The sequence below is a fragment of the Manduca sexta genome, unplaced genomic scaffold, assembly GCF_014839805.1.
Source record: "Manduca sexta isolate Smith_Timp_Sample1 unplaced genomic scaffold, JHU_Msex_v1.0 HiC_scaffold_171, whole genome shotgun sequence".
NCBI lineage: Eukaryota > Metazoa > Arthropoda > Insecta > Lepidoptera > Sphingidae > Manduca > Manduca sexta.
The window spans coordinates 7,503-20,465 of record NW_023592601.1 but is presented as its reverse complement, the minus strand read 5'-3'; the positions used below and the strand labels follow the sequence as shown (position 1 = coordinate 20,465).

Here is a 12,963-nt window from a genome sequence, read left to right as displayed (position 1 = left end):
GTACCACGTATAGATCTGGCGTTCCGTACACTCATTGTGTGCGATTCAACTGTACTGCAATCCATACACCTGACTTTAGTATGAATTTAACATTTAAAGCGTGTGGTTATGTACGGTGTGGCGCTCATAATATAAGAACTCGAGTTTAAGTGTAAACTTGCATGTGAATAAAAACACATTAGTCAAATAAGTAAAATTATTTGTTGTTCAAGTGAATAAATAGGCGCGAGGTTGCCATTTTAGTTCAGATTTTGAACAAATAGTTTTATGGACGTTAGTTTGTATATAGGTGTTTTCGCCCGTTTGGAGTTTTAGTGGCGAAAAGGTAACATAACACGTGCGATTATGACGCACCTAATAAAAAATAGGCATGATTTATTTTGTGTTTAGCATTATTAATTTGTGTTTAAGTCTCCATCTTTATCTCTTGATGTGAGAACGAAACCAATTATGGTTAAATCTGCTTCGCATTTATGAGTAAGGATAAGTCGTATTATCATATGTAGGAAAGAAACGAAAGATAACAGCATCGTGACATAAGTACCTTGTAATGTTCTGTGTTATGCGGACTGCGGTCATCCAAAACAACTTTCCTAGATGGCGGCAAGTACCTTATCGGTTCCCGCCGGAGAGACCGCTCCTGTTAATTATAAATGAGTCTATGACATTGCTGTCGCAAACGCCGGTGAGCAGGCTATCAGGACTTATAGAACTGATACTCGATAATTATCTTGTCAAGGTTGGAATAGTAAATTACGACAAGTTCAGTCTCGTTAATGTATGTTAGAGCATTGCTTTCTATTAGTTCATCCAGACTTTGTTTTAGTACATTAAGCAAGAGCATAAACTAATCCGCAATTGCTATAGATCCGTTTCGGCATCATGTCAGGTTTAGGTTATTAATGTTAAAGCACAATTAAATCGGGCCCGCCCTCACTCTACGAGGGAAGTACCAGGCGATTGCTGGTCGCCTCCTACCGGTAGATCCCTCTTTCCCACTGGGTACAACGGCAAGTGCCCAGGGCCCCGCGATCGATCGGGGTCCCCTAGCTAAAGCTCAGTTCGGTTTTGAGAGATTAGAGTAGAGCTAATAAATACTCTAATCTCGCCCGAAATGCACGCTTATCGATTGCAATATTTTTAATAAATTTCAATGTATACAAATTTATATAATATACATTTAAAATTACTTAACAGTTTAAAGAAAATCATCAGTGTATTATTTTTATTTTGTATCTTTGATCAAAAGTGACGCGCTCACAATCTACCGTAGTGAGTCGCGTCATTCAAATAAAGCGAAAATGCGAAACCTGTAGCTCGAAGTTTGAATTAACCAATTTACATAATACATATTTTGAACTTGTAATATATATACTTAATTATTTTTAAAATAATTATTTGTAAACATTTAGAGATGTTATTAACGTATTCGCATTTGCTACAAACTTCTAACAAAATAATGCTATATTATGGTCATAGGTCATTATCCTCATATGCTACCGGTAAGGTTGTAAGTGTAATCGCTTAGAGCACGCAGTAAGTGTGCTTATAAGTTCTCTTCCACACGGAATCTCTCCAGACGAGGACACACGGCGACCTATACGTTAAGGTAGGTTACAAGTTATAAGCCCTATTGGGCATGCAGTTAAGATTTACACTAAGTTAAAATATGCACGCCTTTGCTATCAATCAGGAACGTTAAGACGTCTCAAATGTAAATGTATCAACATCCTTCAAATTGGTTATATGTAATTTCTCCATTTGGACAATGACGTCTTACAATAACGCAGGTAATAAAAACATCTTAGCATTTAAAGGCATTGAGACGCTCACAGCGGGTAGATACCTACCTAGTTTACACAGTAAATTCTGTATAAGTACAGCCTACAGGTTAATTAAGGAAAGTAAATGATCATTCACCGTAGGACAAACAAATTAGAATGTTACTGTTGTATTCTGTGTACTCTAGTATTCTGTATTCCGTTGTGTATAAAATTGTTATACTTACTTATCCGGAAAAGGGTAGACAACATTTTACATATTCACCAATGAATAGAACATACACCAACTCACATGTATAAATTTAAAGTAAAACAGAAACCAACTCACATTTATATGTTTAGACATCTAGTTAAGCACAAGATCAAAAGTTCTCCTTAAATGGCGCGCGTTTGTACTATCGGCCATATTATGTAACTTTATAGTCGGGGAATGTAGGTACTACAATAAACCACTCACTCACTCATTCAAGATATATTCTGTACGCGGTACTCTCGACAAAAAAGGAATTTCGCGACCTTACGCGAGAATAATTATAGGTAATGTTAAATTTTTTATTGTTTTTTTTGTGGTTTTTGAAGGCGATATAATTTTTTGTCATAATGTTTTTATTTTATGCTTTTTGTGTAAGTAAAAATCAGTACTTATACCTTGAGTACATTATAGTTGACGACATCATTTTAAGAGTTTTCTGATGTATCTTCGAAGTCAAGATTCCAACAACAATGACATTTACATGGGAAACACCGGCTTTCAAATAAAAAAAAGATCCAATCCAAAACAGTTAGCTACCGTGGGTAAATCTTTATTACAGAGAGCATAAGGAATCTGTGACGAGAAACACCTGGCTGCTGAGCTACAACATGTCAAGCAAGTACTGCGAGACAACAAGCTCCAAATTCCACGCGGCCGTCACAGAAACCGAGTGAAACCAGCCACAGTTGAACGTGTACCGGTTGTATTACCATATGGACGCATACGCATATGTAAGAGGAATCACCGACAAGATTGGCTACATCCTGAAGCGTGCTTCCATTAAAATTTATTTTAAGCCGCCTAAGAAAATTAGTCAATTTTTACCACCTGTCAAGTGCCATATACTTCTGCAAGAACCGGGAGTATACAAGATAGATTGCAACTGTGGCCTCTCTTATATAGGCCAAACAAAACGAAATATAGGGACCCGCGTAAACGAACATATAGCTTACGTTCTACGAAGACCGACGAAGAAACACCGACGCTCTACGAAGTCTGCAGTCGCTGAACACAGGAGACTCCAACCATTATCTGTGACTAGACAAGCCACAAATCTTTGCCAAAGAACACCGATTTCTCCCTAGGATGATTCGCGAGGCTATTGAAATTAAAAAAACATCTTAATTTCAGTAGGGAAGATGGTTGGAAGCTTGCACAAGCCTGGGATCCAGTTCTACATTTAATTAAATCGAAACCCAAAAGACCGGCTGCCAGACTTCAAGACACTGTGAGCTCATTCTGCGTAGATCGGACCCAGAACAGCTAAAAATATTTAAAAAGTTGTATATTTATAAAATGTAGGTAGATATTGTAACTCTGACTTGGCGGATATGAACAACACCTCAGTCTCCCCCGTGACCATGAAGGCTGCAAAGTCTTCGAAACGTCGAGAAAAAAGTAAAATATTAAAACCGCGATAAAATTCGTTTGACTGCCTCGGTGGCGTAGTTGTATTGCATGTCCGGTACAATAGCGCTCTGAGGTCCTGGGTTCGAATCCCGGGTCGGGCAAAGTGATATTTGGGTTTTTCTGCTCAGTATCAGCCCGGAGTCTGGAATTTGTGCCCGATATGGCGATAGGCTCGCCCCTATCACATCATGGGACGGAACATACTTGGCGAAAAGTGGGTGCCCTAGTTGCGCCTCTGCATACCCCTTCGGGGGATAAAATGCGTGATGTTATGTATGTATGTATGTATAAAATTCGGTAAAATAGTTTAAGGTGGTAGCTCAAGGTCCATTTTGTTTCGGCTTTTAATCTGGGTAACTAAACAAGTATTGGCAAGTAAAGAATTTAAATTCACGTCTAGTTGGTGATTGGTTCTCGCAGTTGAAGAAAAACGTAAAAATAATTAATCATGGATATTTCGGCCTTTAAAATTTAATATGACGAAATTTTAAAGGCAGAAATATCCATGATTATTAATTATTTTTACGTTTTTCTTCAACTAGAACTAATCACTAACTAGACGTGAATTTAAATACTTGCCAACTTCAGATTAAAGAAACAAAATGTATGAAAATGGACCTTGAGCTACCACCTTAATTTAAAAAAAGATATATCAAAATCGGTTCACCCCGTCAAAAGTTCTGAAGTAACAAACAAAAAAAATACAGTCGAATTGAGAAACTCCTCCATTTTTTGAAGTCGGTTAAAAATACGTTATAAATTTCATTATGATAATTAATTTCAGGTTATTGTCTCTTAGTTTTTGCTTGCAGCTTCGCCCGCTTTTATCTGGATTTATACAAAGTTTTAGCTTATTACTCTAGAGTCTAGTAAGTAGGCATGTCTTATGAGGTTTACAGAAAAAGTGGAAATTAAAAAAAACATATCTGATATGGATATATTTAAAACCACCGACACAAATGAATAGGGAACCAACTCCTTCTTGAAAAATTCATCAGGTGAAAGTATAATACAGAAATTAAAAAAAAAATAGTGATCACGTTATGGAAAAACGTATGTCAGGATAAGGAGAATTTTATTGAAAATTGCTTTTATTTATAACTAGCTTTTGCCCGCGGCTCCGCCCGCGTATAAAGTTTTTCAGGCAAAAGTTTTCCCGGGAGCCTATGTTCTTCCTAGGGTCTCATACTGTCTCCATACCAAATTTCATCTTAATACGTTGGGTAGTTTTTGAGTTTAACACGTTCAGGCAGACAGATGCAGCGGGGACTTTGTTTTATAATATATCTTTTAGAACTTTTTAAGAGGAACAATCCCGTCATACATCATTGTTGCATAACTTTAACCGTTTACGCAGCGCACGCAACGGAAGCTCTCAAAACTAATATTTTTTCTCCGTTTTTGCAACATGTTTCATTACTGCTCCGCTCCTATTGGCCATAGCGTGATGATATATAGCATATAGCACTCCAGGAACAAAGGTCTATCCAACACAAAAATATTTTTTCAGTTCAAACCGGTTGTTCCTGAGATTAGCCATTACTGCTCCGCTCCTTTTAGTCATAGCGTGATGATATATAGCCTATAGCACTCCACAAATAAAGGGCTATTCAACACAAAAAGAATTTTTCAGTTCAAACCGGTAGTTCCTGAGATTAGCTACCACTGCTCCGCTCCCATTGGGTATAGCGTGATGATATATAGCCTATAGCACTCCATGACCAAAGGGCTATCCAACACAAAAAGAATTTTTCAATTTGAACCGGTAGTTCCTGAGATTAGCTATTACTGCTCCGCTCCCATTGGGTATAGCGTGATGATATATAGCCTATAGCACTCCACGACCAAAGGGCTATCCAACACAAAAAGAATTTTTCAATTTAAACCGGTAGTTCCTGAGATTAGCCACTACTGCTCCGCTCCTATTGGGTATAGCGTGATGATATATAGCCTATAGCACTCCACGAACAAAGGGCTATCCAACGCAAAAAGAATTTTTCAGTTTGGACTGGTAGTTCCTGAGATTACCGCGTTCAAACAAACAAACAAACTCTTCAGCTTTATATAATAGTATAGATTATGTGGAACGTTATGTATACCGTTACATAATTATATTATGCCTATTAAGGCACAACCTAAAAAAATGCTGACACATATTAGAGAATAATTTATCAGCACTTTTAAATAAAACATCATTATTATATAATCTGCTGTTATGATTTCAGCCCCGGGCAATTCTTGTGCGCTAGGTCTCCACACCGAATGCACGCCCATGCACTGGGGGACATTTGTCGTTGCTCTGGGAACACATTGGGTGGGTATACCTCTTGGTTGTAAGAACACATTGAGGTCCATCAGGGTTCGCGAACATTTCCCTTCCTTCTCCTTTCCGCCCTTACTAAAAGACGAATCGTATCCTTTCCCAACCCTCCCCTCCCCCGAATTCCCTCTGAACTATCCAACTTTCCCCATTTGTTCACCTCAACTTGCACCATTTTACTAGTGGGGGAGGGAGAGAGGTTGTAGAGAGCTACTTAGCGAATACCTGAAACTCGCTCCCCACCTCCTCGACACATAACTCATTCCCTGTGGGATCAATATGTAGATACTGGTTTTTAGGAATTGATAACACAGTAGTTGACACATGGTTGACAGTTGACACCTACTGAGGTGGCAAACTGGTGGCAAATAGAGACAACTTAAATGTGGTAAAAGTTGAATAATTTTCTATGCAAATTACAACTCAAAACCTACTACAGTAGCGCTAGAGTAGCAAGAAGACATCATATAATTAGTAGTTGTAAACGGAATAAAATTTGCTGATTTAATCATTATGTATAAATCTAGTGACTAGTGTAGTTCATGTAGTTCATATATCGAGATTCATCTGCAATGTATTAAACCTGAATTATAACATTGGCCTGGCAAATTATAACAATCACTGCCTCTGTGGCATAGTTGTAATACGGTAGGATTGCAATGTTGAGGTCTTGGGGTTCGATTTCCGGTTCGAGCATAGTGGTGTTGGATTTTCTACTCAGTATTAGTTCAGAGTCTAGAATTTGTGTCCAATATGACGATAGGAGCGCCCCTATCACATCACGGGACGGATACACAGCGGAAACTGGGTGCACCAATAGGGGACCGGCCTATGCTTGATTTTGTACATTATTCTATATGTAATGGTTAATCATACGAAAAAGAAGCACTCCTGCGAAAACTGCATAAATATTAGTTAAAAAATGAGCGAGTAATTAATATTTAAAATATTGTAATGTGCAAAAGTGGGCGCGATGTGGGGATATCGCTTCATCTCTTTCTTTTGCACGCGTCGTAATTCCCATTGACGTCACATGTGGGTATTTCGTCTCTTTTCTGTTTCTTGTTAATTACCTTTCCTACCGAAATTCGAAGACTTATAACTTGTTGATTTTTTACCGGATTTCAATAATTCCTTCTGTGTTATAATTTATATTATGTAAATATTTGATAATAGTAAAGAACAAAAATGAGTCGGGTACCCTATTACCTTTGTCTACCATTTCGGGGATAAAAGGCATGAGTTTGTGTATGTGTGTGTATGTCAATAATAACAAAGTTGTAGCTTTTTCTTGTTTAACTCAATATCCTTCTCTAATAATTTTCGGCACAATTTTTAAAATTGAACCACTTACTATCGTGGCGTTAAACAATGACGCTTTTCGGTAGACACTTTTTCATACACAGATTAGATTCTCCCACCCTCCATACTTTGGCTTTGGTATTTGGTTGACATTCTAGTTTATTGGTCTATGGTTGACCTAGGCTGTATGGCTTAGAGCCTTTGCCTTCTCCTTAAGGAGTAAATCCTCAGAACAATGACAAGCATAGAAGTAACACTATGACATTTGAGTGTACTCTGTCTTTGACAGCAAGAAATTTAATTGTGTTGCGATCCCTTCTGACATCTTATCGATATAGATAGATGCTTTGTCTATCGGCTATGGTAAATTCACAGACCTGCTTAAATAAACAGTTTTCGGTCAGTCAACTACAAACCGTTGCAAATTGCTATTTTAGATAAAGGTTAAAAAAAAGATATCAAAACCCTGATTTGGTATTCAAGTACCAAAAAAAGTCTGGGTATAGAAAAGCACTCGGTAAAAGCTGTTAAATTACAATAAACTATAGAACTACCGGCGTTCTTCGAGCTAAATTTTGTCCAATTTTCATTTGCTATTTACAGCAGTTTCCATGCCTTCCGAAACGTCATTTACTAAACACAAAAAAGGTTTAGCATTTAGATTATTAAATTAAGAAATTGTTAGAAATTTCGGAAGGAATGGAAACCGCTCTAAGTAACAAACAAGAAATCGGCCGGAATTTCGTCTAGGAGAAAGCCAGTACGCCTTCTGTTCTTTTCTGACTTTCTTAGGCATTAAAAGATACCCAAGAGGTGGGATTTGACAGAAGCTACAAAAATGAGACAGTAAAATTAAAACACAGCGGTATTATTCATGTCACATATGTTTGATAACTTATTTCAATGTTAATAAAACTTTGTCAAAATGCTTAGAGCAAACACGGTGCTGTTTTTTCCAATGCCAATTGGGATATGGCAACGATACGTTTTGCCTCATAGCATCATCTGTGGGGAATCTGCAATGAAACACATTGTATGAAACACACTATGAAAATCAGATAGTTTCCTCGACCCCAGCCTTCGCGCACGGTTTCCAAGTGGCTTTTACCATTACACCACCATATATTGAAAGTAAAATGCAATTTATGCAAAATAGTAAACTACAATATACCAACATCTATGTTATCGACAGAATATGCAGCACAACACTATTGAACACGACTACGTAAATTGGTAAAAAATGAAAAATACTTAATAATGACTGGATCAAATGGCCAACAGCAGATTATAATATGACTACAGCATAATAAAGCATAATTAATAACACTTTTTGCCCTTATGTACAGGGTTTAAGCAAATATATCAGGTTTTTTGTTTACTTACCGATGGAAGCTGATGATTTCAGTTTCATTTTCTTTACGAGAAGAATGAGATTTACACCCCACAATTACGCAGGCCATTGCTTGTTCCTAGGGCTATATTTTACTTAAACAGCACTGTGTATTTATTAAAATTAACAACAATAATGTTACACAACATGTAGCCACTTTAGAAAAGTACGCGCTGAAGTATAACGTAACTAAATTGTGTGAGCGCGTTTGTGACATTGTTTTGAGATTGGCAAGTTGGAACATTTGACATTTTATTTGCTTTTTCATTCGGCATCATAAAGATGACCAAAGGTAACCATTTGATTATTTTAAAGTGTACGCAAGCCGACCTTAGCAACATAATATTTGTCTCGTTCTTTTCAACGGTTTTGGCCTATTTGAAAAATAGGATAAGTATATGAGGGTAATTTAGATTCCTTCTATGCTTATTCTTGTTCTGAGAGTAAATCAAACCAAAAAAAAAAAGGTCTATGGTTGACATCTGATCTAAGTTGTCTCTGATGCTAGTTGTGACAGGACAAGATTTTATTTGATTGTAATTTGTATTCCTGAATTCAGTAAAAAGGGATCGGCCTCCATCAGAGTACTTTGTAATAAAATAAACTGATTACTCATATCAAGGTTTATGGATAATATAAATGAAGAAAATATAGAAGAATTGTCAGCAATGGACAGGAATTCCGAGTCATCGCGACTAGTCGCTCCAAATAATACCACAAAAACGAGTTACTTAAATCTCGTCAGTAACATCTGTGCATTGATATTTTTGGGGATCATCATGTTCTGCTGCTTCAAAGACGGTGTTACACTTTTTTCATTTCATCCAACTCTGATGTCACTGGGGGTAAATATTATTATTATAATTTATAGAAAATACAATGAGTAAATTTATAATGGCTTCTAGAATTAGTATTTGAGGATTCGTCCATGAACACGCCTACCAAAAGCATAGAGAGATAAGTTGTTCTGTGTTTGGACAAATTTAAAACAACCCCCTTTATTTTTAGATAAAATTTAATTTATTTCAAACAAATGTAGTTAAATGGAATTATTTGGTAGGTGCATAGGGCTTGCAAATGGGTTAAAAGCCAAGTAGGGTAGGTGTCTCTCTGGATGATTCTAAATTGGACCTGGCTGGGTAGGAACACATTGCTACCAAATTTGTTGTCTGTAGATTAGAAGTACAAAATAATGATTGGTAAAATGGACAACAAATTATTTGACGTAATTTATTTATTAATGCTAAAAACTGCTATATACTTACACTTTACTGTCATATTTTTATATGGATAGGCAGTGTAAAATGAATAATCTAATATTATCTTTAATTTAATTACTTAATTCATATAATAAATCATTTTTGTAATAAGTTCGCACTTCTCAGCATGGGGCATTAAGACATAATTGATTATAAATATTAATCTGATGTTTGACTACTAGCTATAGTCCATTTATGTTAAGAAAATAGAGTCATCAGTGCAACTGAAGGGTAAAAGTTTATTCATAGAGTAAATATCTGAATCCAAATTTGTAATAAAAATTATGCAAAAAAATAATCTTAATTATTTCAAATTAAAATATATTCATAATATATTTTAATCAATTTCACTAACCAGACACACCACATGCTCTTTATTTGTCACTGATGTGATATCATTAGTAGTTAGTAAATATAAATTTTGTGTGATTCCTTGTATGCTCTTCACATTGACATTTTAATCATGCAGTTTAAAGTAGGCTTTTAGAAAATTGAATATAACTTTTCTTACTCCTGTTAATCATCGGTCCACCTTTATTATTACCAATAATAATTGGTAAGTTATTCATTTTTTAAATCTGCATTTGGGTCTGCCTTCGACCAATTCCTCCAGACTTGACTTAATAATTGCTTGTGATGTATTTCATTGTTGGGTGTGGCTAAGTCACAGAAAATAATGACTCACTATTTTCTTCTTGTGAATATACTATAAGTCATGTGAAATTACAATATTGCAATGTCTACACACAATTAAAATATAGAATACAAAAAAACTTTATACTAACATCATTATATTATGGTATAATTTGTAGGCTGACAATTACCTCTATGTGAACTGACCGGACAAATTTCCATCTGACATGAAATCTTTACGAGTTTTTTTTTCAGTGGGTAATCATTATGACATCAGCTATCAACGCCAATAACACCAGGAGATCTTGCCACAGAGTGGATGCCAATAAGACTGCGGAGTGCTCGACATTGGGTTCTGCAAGTATTTGGTGGAATAATAATACTTGTAGGATTCTTAATAATATTGTCAAACAAAATTATCAATGACAAGCCACATTTCACTACCCTGCATGGAAAATTTGGACTAGCGGCACTAATTTTTATGTTATCTACAATGATTGGTGGTATAGGCGCTCTGTATAGTTTGAAACTAAAACATTATCTTGCACCAATTTACACAAAATTGATACATGCTTCAGTAGGTTTGGTTACATTTGTTTTGGGGGTAATTGCCATATGTCTTGGATTATTCTCCCATTGGTGGAAATTTGGAGATGCCCTAAGATACACATGTTTTACTTTAGTTCTTTTCATCATGTTGTTCACTATCCTAAGACCATGCTTAAAAATATACTTCAGGGTCAAAGAACGATTTGAAAACGCAAATTAATGAATCAATATGAATAATTAAAACCATCTAGATAAATTAAGCTTGACTATGTTGTTCTTGCATACCTATTGTGATATTTTGCTATATTTGTCATTCCCTGTAAAATTTATATATATGCGCTATCTTTTCCAAGCGACTTCGCTGGCGTTTTTCGGAAGTCCCGCAATTTTTTTCCAGGACAAAAAGTCCTATATCCTTGCCAGGGTCTCAGAATATCTTTATACCAAATTTTATCACAATTCATTGAATAGATTTCCTCGATAAATGGGCTATCCAACATTGAAAGATTTTTTCAATTTGAGCCAGTTTTTCTGAGATTAGTTTGCTCAAACAAAGAAACAAACATTCTTAAGTTTTATATCATTAATAATAATACATAATTTATATTTTTTATTTGTGATAATTTTTTTGGTGCTGTTTTGTAAAAGTATAAGAATGGTGTATATTTTCCTTTATTCGATACAGATCCACAGATTTGTTGTGGGCCTTGTGGTTATGACATAAATTATATATATTTTTAAGTGTGACTAATACTATTATTTAATTGAAAACTATGATATAGTGCAAGTAAAAATCTATATACTGATGTAGAAAGGTAAGATATACGATTTATTGATATAAATACACACAGCTATTAAGTAGTGTCAATGAATATGTCTTTAGATAAATTTAACAAAAGGGAGGTCGCTCACGGCCAGTTTGATGCAGCAATGCAGTAGTGTTGCGATTCCAAAATTGTCACGATTCATTCGCGGTAGTCCACCGTCGCCCAAATCTACGATTTTCTATCGCTACAATCGCAATGCTGTGGCGCTTCAGTAGGAATGCTGTCGCTTTGCAAACGAGCAGCTGTCGCGACGCAACATGTACCTATACAGAATTCAACGTGAACGCCACAATTGCGAGATGGACTAGTTAGAGAAATTTGCTAAAGTTAGCATAGTTTACAATTACAATGCTGTCGCGCGGCTGTGTAGCTACCGAAGTACGTTGCAAGCGCCACGAATGTTATACTAATTATACAGACACTCGTGAAGTACACAAAACGCGCGACAGTATCGCTGCAAAAATTCCCCGTGGGCGACCTCCCTAAAACGATAGTATCTTATTACTATCCGACTTCAATAAAAGGAAGAGGTTAACAATTCGAAATGTATTTTTTTAAATTTATGTTAAGTATATTATTCTTTTCATTATTCAATACACATTTATTATTGTAATGTGAAATGATCTTCTGAATGTACCTTATAAGGGAATAGAATTTAGAATGGATGTAGAGTAATTAATATGTATATGAAAAACCAGCGTAATTATTTATGGTTGGATGGTGTCAAATATATTGGTAGATTAGTCTATATAAAGTGAGTATATATTATGTAGAATGTTAAGATGTGCAGCAAGCTGCTGTACTATGTGAAGTGTTTTCTCTCTGACTTAGAAAATTTAGTGCTAAAATTATAGGTAAATGGCCGAATCCTAAATATTTAGAAGCAAATTGTATTTGATAACTATTTTCACCATAATATGATATACATGTGGCATTTTTTTTTAAATATTAGTAAGTACTTATATCTTATAAAGAACAAATTTAAAACTAATTTCAAATTTCCATCACTATGGGAACAAGCCACATAATCTTGCCAAAGAAGAGTTTCTCAAAATATGTGTATTTTGTTGATAAGTTTTTAGCTATACAAATAAATGTTTACATAGGTACCTATTGGTAGATATAGATGGAGTTTTTTTATGTTTTGTGTATAACAGTGGTAGGTACAGGTATTTGTTGGTAAAATTAGATATGTAAGTATATAAAATGAAAATAGGTGCATGCCTTTTAAGCCCCTGT

The 12,963-nt window shown here is 35.5% G+C and overlaps 1 pseudogene; it reads left to right on the top strand.

Annotated features, from left to right (window-relative positions):
* Window positions 1-8,937: 8,937 nt before the first annotated feature.
* On the top strand, window positions 8,938-12,664 carry LOC119191621 (annotated as a pseudogene).
* The last annotated feature ends 299 nt before the right edge of the window (window positions 12,665-12,963 follow it).